Here is an 8,579-nt window from a genome sequence, read left to right as displayed (position 1 = left end):
GCATTTTTGGGTAGTATGTTTTGCGTATTTTGTTGTAATTTTGTTAGGTATTAGTGTGGGATTATGTGTTGAGTAGATTCATTTTGAAGTGTTAGTTTTACCGGATGGCCTAATGACTTTGTTTTGGTTTATTTTTCCTACTAGTTTAAGAACCCGTGTATTACACGGGTTGATTAAAGATAATATCTTATCATCATCATCATTTACATAAAATGTTATGATTAAATACACGTTAAACCGCAAACGAATTTGTAAGACTACGACGACAAATTGGAATACATGAATATGCAATGATCATAATTCGTTGAAAATCTCCTTAAAAACCACATTAGTTGTGTTACACGTATTGTTTGTCCTACGTTAATTACTGTTATATACACCAAAAGTCGTTAAAAGCCTTGTTTATACACTTACTTAGAACCAACCTCTTAAAACTCTACATGTTGAAACGGATCAGTTCAAAAGTCTTCTTCAATAATACGGCTGACATTAAATAGCTATGAGTAGATGATTGCTTCATTAGTTGTGAAGTTTTCCCCCATTCTGCAGGTGAACTCTTTAACTTCCATCAACAATGCAACCACTTCTTTCTTTCTAGGTCTCTGCGGGGGTGAAGAATTCACACAAAGCATCGCGATCCCAAGCGTTAGTAGCATTTCTTGGACCATTTGATCCGGAATCCCTTGAAACTTGGCGTCTAGTATGGTGACCGCGGGCTCAAAACTAACCATTTTCTTTTTGACCCACTCGACTATATGTGAAACCCCCTGACCCGATTCTCGACCGCACTACGTCCACTTAAGATCTCTAGTAACACCACTCTGTAACTATAGACGTCACTCTTTTCTGTTATGTTCATTGTGTAACCATATTCTGCAAAAAAATAGAATAAAACAAATAAGTCCATACATGAATCTATCTTTTTAAATTGATTAACAAAAATATTCTTCTAATATGAATATTTAGGATTAAGTTAATCATATTAGATATTCTTGTTCCTCAAGTGGTCTTAAAATGCATGTCAATTTCAAGAGACGGGTCAAATAAAAAATCAGGTAAAAAGTAAACGGGTCAAATGGGCCGAAAACATTGCCCAAAATATGACACGGTGAGCTGTTCGGAACGGTAGTTTAACGTTTCACCCGAAATCGGTGAACCTCGTAGATAGAATCCGAATCTTGAACCACACAACTGTTAGAATGATTAGTGAGTTGGCTCAAGCTCCGTTTCTACTGGTTTGAAGGCATTGAGTGTAAAAGAATTGAAAGAAAGTTGGGAAAATCCTTCTTTCAATCCTTCACACCGTGTAAATGTTCAGATCTGTGATGGATCCTTGTTACTCGAACCAAATTGAAACAATTATTAGTTAGCCTATTATGATACAAACCCATTTTGACCCGTTACTCAACCCAACCCGCCAAAATCAAAAGAATTATAATAGAGAAAAATAAAAAAAGCTTCCATAAGGATATCTAAGAATGTGGTGAAGATGACATTTCAATTCTAACGTTGTTCATATAACATATATACCATATATATTAACTAAAATAGCAAAGCGCATGACATATGAAAGTAAAAGGAGTAAAGGAGTGAACCTCATTTAGATATTTAGTACCAGGTTCAACCAATTCATCAACTCTGCCATAATCGTCTAGATCAACTGGTGTATTTTGCTCACGAACATATTCATTTTCTTGAGCCTTATCCTTCCATCCATCTACTTTGCAATTAGTCCATTGTTCTTCAAACTCTATTGTTATAGGTTCAAATAAAAACCAAAATAAATTTATCAGTTTATTAAAATTGAACAATTCAAGCTTTCTCTAATTAACATTTAGATCAACTTTCACTCCTTTACTCTTTTTATTTTCAAAGTGGAAAAAGATAATATATTCTTAAAGTATGAACAAAGCGATTGCTTAACTAAATCTCAAACAGCAAAAGTCATTTCCCAATCTGTTTTGACCCAGTACGCAGCCCGTCCAATTTGCAACTTGTAGGATTATATTAACCAGAACGACAAAAAAAAGTTCCTAATGCATAAATTAATCAAGAGTAGCCCTTGGTATAAAAGAAAATAGTAAAAAAAGGAGTTAACTTTTAATATTACTGGTGATTTGAATTAGGAGATGTGTATGGTAACTTTTTCTGGGCAAAACTCATTTCTCAAAGCGTCATCCAACTTCAAGAATACTGATGAGAGTAACCCTGCAAACGAAGAAATTTAAACTCACAATGACGCCACACCCCTCGTAATATAACAAAATACAAATAAAGTGTCATATTACATATTAAACATTTGTGTATAAATAAAATATAACAAAATACAAATAAAGCGTCATATTACATATTAAACATAACCCGTTTATTAGTGACTTGGTTACGGATCAAACATAGCCCTGAATATATAATCTCTGAGAGTCCATCCTGTAGATATTGATCATGTTTCATGCTAGTTTTAAAATTCTTCACAAGGAACATGAAGGCAAAAAATAACTACCAACAAAATGGCACCAGTTGTGAATGAGCCAAGCAAGAGCATTTCAATTTTAAATTCCCTGCAAATATAAAGAGGTAATAATATTAATGTAGGATTTAATGAAAAATTAAAAAAAGATGTTTTGAAAAAGGGCATCTCTAACATTCTGAACAAATAACGATTCAGGACCAGTGCCACTAAGGGTCAAAATACAAAAAAAAAATGGTATTTAGGACTAAATCCGTAATGGACACTAAACCACATGACCATCTACATAATTTAAACAAAGGAAGGGTTAAGAAAAATACTAAGCCATCGAATAACCGAAGATAAGAATTGGATGCAATAACTTAACAAACAAAAGCAATAATCCTGATTGAACACTGAAAATAAGATTAAGATGCAGATTAGGATTGATTGACGAAAATAAGAATCGGAAGCAATAATCTGGGTTTAACACTGAAAATCAAACGCAAATAACATGTGGTGGAGTGTGATCAATGTAAAACGGGAGAAGAAAACGTACGGTTTCAGAATCTCCAAATCAACCATCACATTACCCAAACTGAAGAAACCCTAAATCAACCATTGATTTAGAATCTTCAACAGCAAGATCAGTCCCCAAAGAATCATAAAATAATTCATATTACATCGCACGAACTAAGTTGAAAATTGCTCAAAATTCTTACACATGTTGTACGTATCCTAGTTGAAGCTATAATATATGAGAATAACTAACCTTTAACATAGATGTTCAAGATCTTCGGCTCTTGACAATAGACATAATAATTAGGTATTGCATATGTGAACATTTCCTGTAAGATTTAAAACAGAGAATCATCAGACGAATTAGTATAATGTTTTAAGCAAATCTAGTATGCCTTGTAAACCAATAACCATTAGATAAAGATGCAGAGTCCATGTACCATGATCTAGGGGTGAGCTCGATACCGAATCGGTACCGGAACCGAAAATCCCCAAAAGTGGGTACCGGTACGGTACGGTACGATTCGGTACCGGTACGGTACCAGTATTTGAGGGTAAAAACCTGTGAATACTACCGGTGCCGTACCAGACCGGTACCGAATATCTCAAAAATCGGTACCGAATCGGTACCGAAAGTGTACCCGGTTCGGTAAATTCGGTACCGGGTACCATTTGCTCATCCTTACCATGATCCATAGTATTTACTATTTACTATTTTAAGAACAAATGTATCAACCATCATATCTAGCAAACAAAATACTAACTGACTCATTTCTTACAAAAACATAGCCAAATGTCTCCTTAAAACTGAGAAGGATCAATTGAAGCCTCTTGAACACTTGGAGGCCTCAAATTTAAATATTATTAAACTATTATACACAAAAAAGAGCACAAGCTTTAAAATAATAACACCAACAGAAAAATTAAAACCTATTTAAAAAATATGTGAACCACCATGGATTCTTTAACACCAGGAATCAATTTCCATTTTTTCTCTGTTCGGTGTATGAACTAAAACTACACTTTGCCCAAGTTTAACCCATTAGACTTGTTCCTTTTTTCAATGATCTTTTATTGACCCATTTGAAATTTAAAAAAAAAAACAACTTAACCCTTATATATGAAATGGTTTGAAGTCACCCGTCCTTTTTGACTTTATCCCACATGACTTCCAAATTTCAAACAAAACATTAAGCAACTAAATTGACATGTAAAAATATACATATGTAATTCCACTTTGCATGTTATGTGTAGAAAAGAAAAGAAAAGATAACATAACCAAAAAAATGTAGATCTAAAAATACAGTTCTAACTTAGAAAACAAACAAACCCTTCACTTTAAAGCATTGTAATTCATCATAATGACATGAAAACTTAACATTTAGAAACTGATGAGTGTTGTTTGGTCTCTTGAAATAGGAAGCCACAAACTTCCATTTTACATACCAATAAAACGCAACACAACGTACCTCATGGTTGTAGTGATCAAAAGTTGGTCAAAGCTTGTGGAAGCCTTGTTTGATCACCATACACGATCAAAGTTCTGACTTCATCCAAGATATCACAATAAAGCCCCAAATGACTGCCATTAAAACCCAAAATTAGCAATTGCTTTATGAACAGTTTCATAACAATCAGAAACAAATGAGACTGGCAATTCCATATTCGAGTTCAGTGAGTGAAACATCCAACAACAATAGATTGTTAACTTGATTACTCGACTTCTTCTGTACCACAACATTAGTCTATTTTTACAATCATATCGAACCATTAATTATTAATTAGTTAAAAATCAAAAAAAGTTCCGGATAAACCCCGAACAATTAAACCCAGACAGTAACCTAAACCCGACTAAAAACTATTTATTTTTACCTGAACTAATTTTTACCAATCACCCATGGTGTACCAAATCCTAGCACGTAAGCATAAAAAGAAACTTAAATCGAGTGATCATATATGGCGCACCTCTGTCAAGGGGTTCTTAATTAGCCCGATACGAAGATGGAATCGAGCGGTTTGAAGATTCAAGCTCCTTGTTCTAATTTCATCCAGAGTGTAGAGCTAAAAAGATCTACACCCGGTAACTTGTGACACCCATCTAATTGACTTTGCCAAGTCAAACAAAATTTCATCGAGTTTTGATTCCACACCACGCACGCAAGACTCCAGTGACTGCATCCCGTTCAGCAAGCTCCCAATATTATTCTGTAGTTTACGATAAAGCAAAGCTGCAAATACCAATGTCCGTTAGTCGATGTGCTAAAAGCCATAATCTTGAAGGAACCAAAAACTGTAAAATTATATTTTAAACGGGTTGTAAAGAACTTGAAGGAACCAAAACCTCTGTATGATCTTAAATCTTGAGCTTTAACCTTTATAAAACAAAATTTCGGTTCATGAAAAAATTGTACCAATTAGTTAATCTACTCAAAACTAACAAATCAATTTAGCAAAAACAGAAAAGTAGAATTTGGTATCTAAGAAAACAGGGACTTCACAAGAGTAAAGATCTTGGTGTTCGGATTTACATTGGGACAAAAGGAGAGCGTATGGTTGCTTAGCCCTATGAAAGTAGAGGTTTTCCAGATGCGATAAACTCTCTTTGATCAGCCCCATACAAAATCACCTATGTTAAAACGATCGATTGAATCAACAACAATTTATATTTAGATCAAAAACCCAAAACTAAATGATTTAAATAACAAATCACAGTGAGATGATTTTGTATAATCAATTAATAAGACAACATTTGAAAAAATAGATCTAATATTCAGATCGAAACGAATAAACTACAATACAAAAAACAATTAACACAAACTAATAGAACAAATCTGAATAATTATCTTTATATAGGAATCATACCTTGATGGAGACGACATTTGTGCGTGGGAGCAGTAAAAAGATCCAATACGCAGAAACCCACAAAATCCTTTGAAAATCAAAATCAAATAACAATGAGAACATAGATCAACGGATTAGAATAATAAAATCACTATGTTTATGAGAATTATTGTTAATCAAAACTTGATTCGAATCGTTGGAAGGAAGATATTAGATCTGTAAAGAGGCGACCGAAGATTAAACTCAATCCGTAAGGAAGATATTATCGTTCAATAGTGACTACAATCTACAAAAGTAATCAAACAGCATACCTAAGATTAAACTCAATCCGTAAGTAATGAAAAAAACCAGATGATAGCCTGCAGAAACAGTTTGTTACCAAAACTTATGAATAAAAAAATCACACTTGACACTTCAAAGTCCAAAATTCCCTTCAGTTCATCACACACAAAAAAATAGCAACTTCAAAATCATAATCAGTGCTTATTTTGTGTGCTACTGGTGACTAAAGAATTAAACACCCATTAATCAATCAATCAATCCTCCATTAAACAACAATTACTGAACAATTGAACCATCAAAAGCATAAGCAATTCAAATATAACAAACAGATATCATCAGAAATCAAATCGAGACACACAAATCGACTTTCTACATGATCAATTACACAAAACCTCAAACAATAACACAACATATACAAAAAGAATCAATACAAGTTCACATAGTAGACACAATTGAACACATACATAATAAATCAGAGATAAATAATCGGTAATAAGCAATGAAATCGAATCGAAACAACTATTTAACATGATCGATCAATGAAACTAAACAGAATTTAATAATAGGATGAAGCGATTGAATACCTTAGGGCTTGTTGTTGTTGTTTGTGTAATGACGCTAAGTGGAAATTACGATAGTCAACGTAACAGAAGCAATCCTAGCTGTCAATAATCTGCGACTCCATCACTTGATTCCAAATCTGCGAATGTTTAATATGAAATCGAACCCTAAATGATATCATATGAAAATCTAACCCTAAACGAATGTTTCATATAAAATCATACGAAATCGAACCCTAAATCATATAAATCCTAAATCATATAAAACCTAAATACATAATCAAAACCCTAAAACTCACCTTGAAGATAGGGAATTGTCGACCCAAAAGAATTATCAGTCAATTTCAATAGGATGAACGAAGAGGATCTGATGTGTAGTGTGTAATGCTAGGGTTTCCTATTGAACGATGAAAGCAGAATGAGGTCAATTGAGAGAACATAGAGAAATAAGATGAGAGAGAAAGCGGTGGAAGATGAATGTGAATAATGAGCGTGTATGGAAGATGAAATTAAAATGGGAAAGAAGAGAGATGGCGATTTGAAGAAACTTACGTGAGAAGGATTGAAGGAGGATAGAGGAAAAGAGATTGGCGCCCAAGAGGAATTCTCTGGCCTAAGAGGGTGTCCACATCAACAAAATAATTGGCTAAGAATAGGCCATGTGGCTAAAATGTATTCTTTTAGTATAGTAGATAGATGTTCTTTGTGTTTTGGTTTGTTGGTTTGTATCGGTTTGTTTGGGTTTGGATTTTGTTTTTTAGATGTTTTTTGTGCTTGGGTGTTTTGATGTAGATGCATGTGGGTTTTTGTTGGCTTTGTGGTTCCGGTTGTTGCCTTTTCGTCGGTGTGTTTATCCGGTGGGCTAAATCGTTTTTTTTTTTTTTTTTTTGCTTTGTGGGCTATGTATTTGCAGTGGCGGATCCAGGGGGTTCCTTGGTTATCAGGAACCCACTCGGTTTGGGAAAAAATGGAAAAAGTTAGTGGAAACCTTGAATGATTTCAAAAAATATTTGTGAGAATATATCAAAAGAAACCCCCTGGAAAAAATTAATGGATTCGCCACTTTGTATTTGGAGTATGTTTCAGTACGATTTGTTTGGTTTATGGGTCCTTGTTGATGAAGGTTCGACTTGGGTGTTCATACTAGATTGGGTGCCGATGATGATGACACGTGCTTGTTCATCCGAGACATATTTTGGGTAGCAGGTTCTCTTTATAACTAAAACTGGTTCTTTCATTCATGCATTTTACTTTTATCACGAAGAGGATGTCTAGAATGTCATCTAAGAGCTTGGTTGTGATGATTATTCGGTTTTGGCTTCGCATGTGTATGTTGCAGTCGACTGAAGATTTTGAGCTTCTGTTGTTGCGTTCTGTAACTCTGACTATGGTTGTGAGAACATTCTTTGTAATCTACATATTACCATTTAGCTATATTTTGTTGATATAGAATGGGTTTGCTATGTATGAGTATATCCGGATTGTTTGTGTGCATTGATATACTATTAATTAGAACCGTGTAGTTGCATTGTATGTTGTACTCTATGCTTATTTGTCTGTTTGTGCATTTGGGGTTGTACGTTTAACTGATTCTGTTGTAACTTTATTTGGTATTTAAGTGTGGCTTTTGGGTTGCGTAGCTTCATTTTTAAGTTGTCATTCACACATTTGTGTTATTGGCAATATGTTGGCATATTGTTTGTTTTAGTTGGACAGTGGGCTTAGTGCGATGTGTTTGTCTTAGTCATGTAGAATTGGTATTTGATGTGGTTTTTCCTATTCTGGAAGCCTTATTGTTGAAGACTTTCTTTTTTTATGGAGATGGTATCATTTAGGTCTTCTTAGTTATGATGGTACACATCGATATGGCAAATCTTTATTGCAGTTGTGTCTTGTCTGATGCATTTTAAATGTTGGTAATTGATAGTATA

The 8,579-nt window shown here is 34.0% G+C and overlaps 1 long non-coding RNA gene across 8 annotated transcripts; it reads right to left on the bottom strand.

The window, feature by feature from the left end:
* Positions 1–276: 276 nt before the first annotated feature.
* On the bottom strand, positions 277–7,209 carry LOC110914982. 8 transcript variants are annotated; one of them, XR_004884795.1, is made up of 12 exons: positions 6,948–7,207; positions 6,673–6,788; positions 5,828–5,894; positions 5,494–5,591; positions 4,931–5,193; positions 4,435–4,547; positions 3,219–3,294; positions 2,501–2,558; positions 2,348–2,427; positions 2,111–2,208; positions 1,596–1,750; positions 277–873 (listed from the first exon to the last, which is right to left on the bottom strand). It is a non-coding gene; the product is annotated as an uncharacterized LOC110914982 (long non-coding RNA). The 8 variants fall into 8 exon arrangements; XR_002578665.2 differs by adding an exon at positions 6,118–6,165 and having other exon boundaries at positions 1,596–2,208; positions 2,348–2,558; positions 6,948–7,209; XR_004884791.1 differs by having other exon boundaries at positions 1,925–2,208; positions 2,348–2,558; positions 6,948–7,209.
* Positions 7,210–8,579: the final 1,370 nt, after the last annotated feature.

This window comes from Helianthus annuus, chromosome 16 (assembly GCF_002127325.2).
Source record: "Helianthus annuus cultivar XRQ/B chromosome 16, HanXRQr2.0-SUNRISE, whole genome shotgun sequence".
NCBI lineage: Eukaryota > Viridiplantae > Streptophyta > Magnoliopsida > Asterales > Asteraceae > Helianthus > Helianthus annuus.
This window is presented reverse-complemented; position numbering and strand designations above follow the sequence as displayed.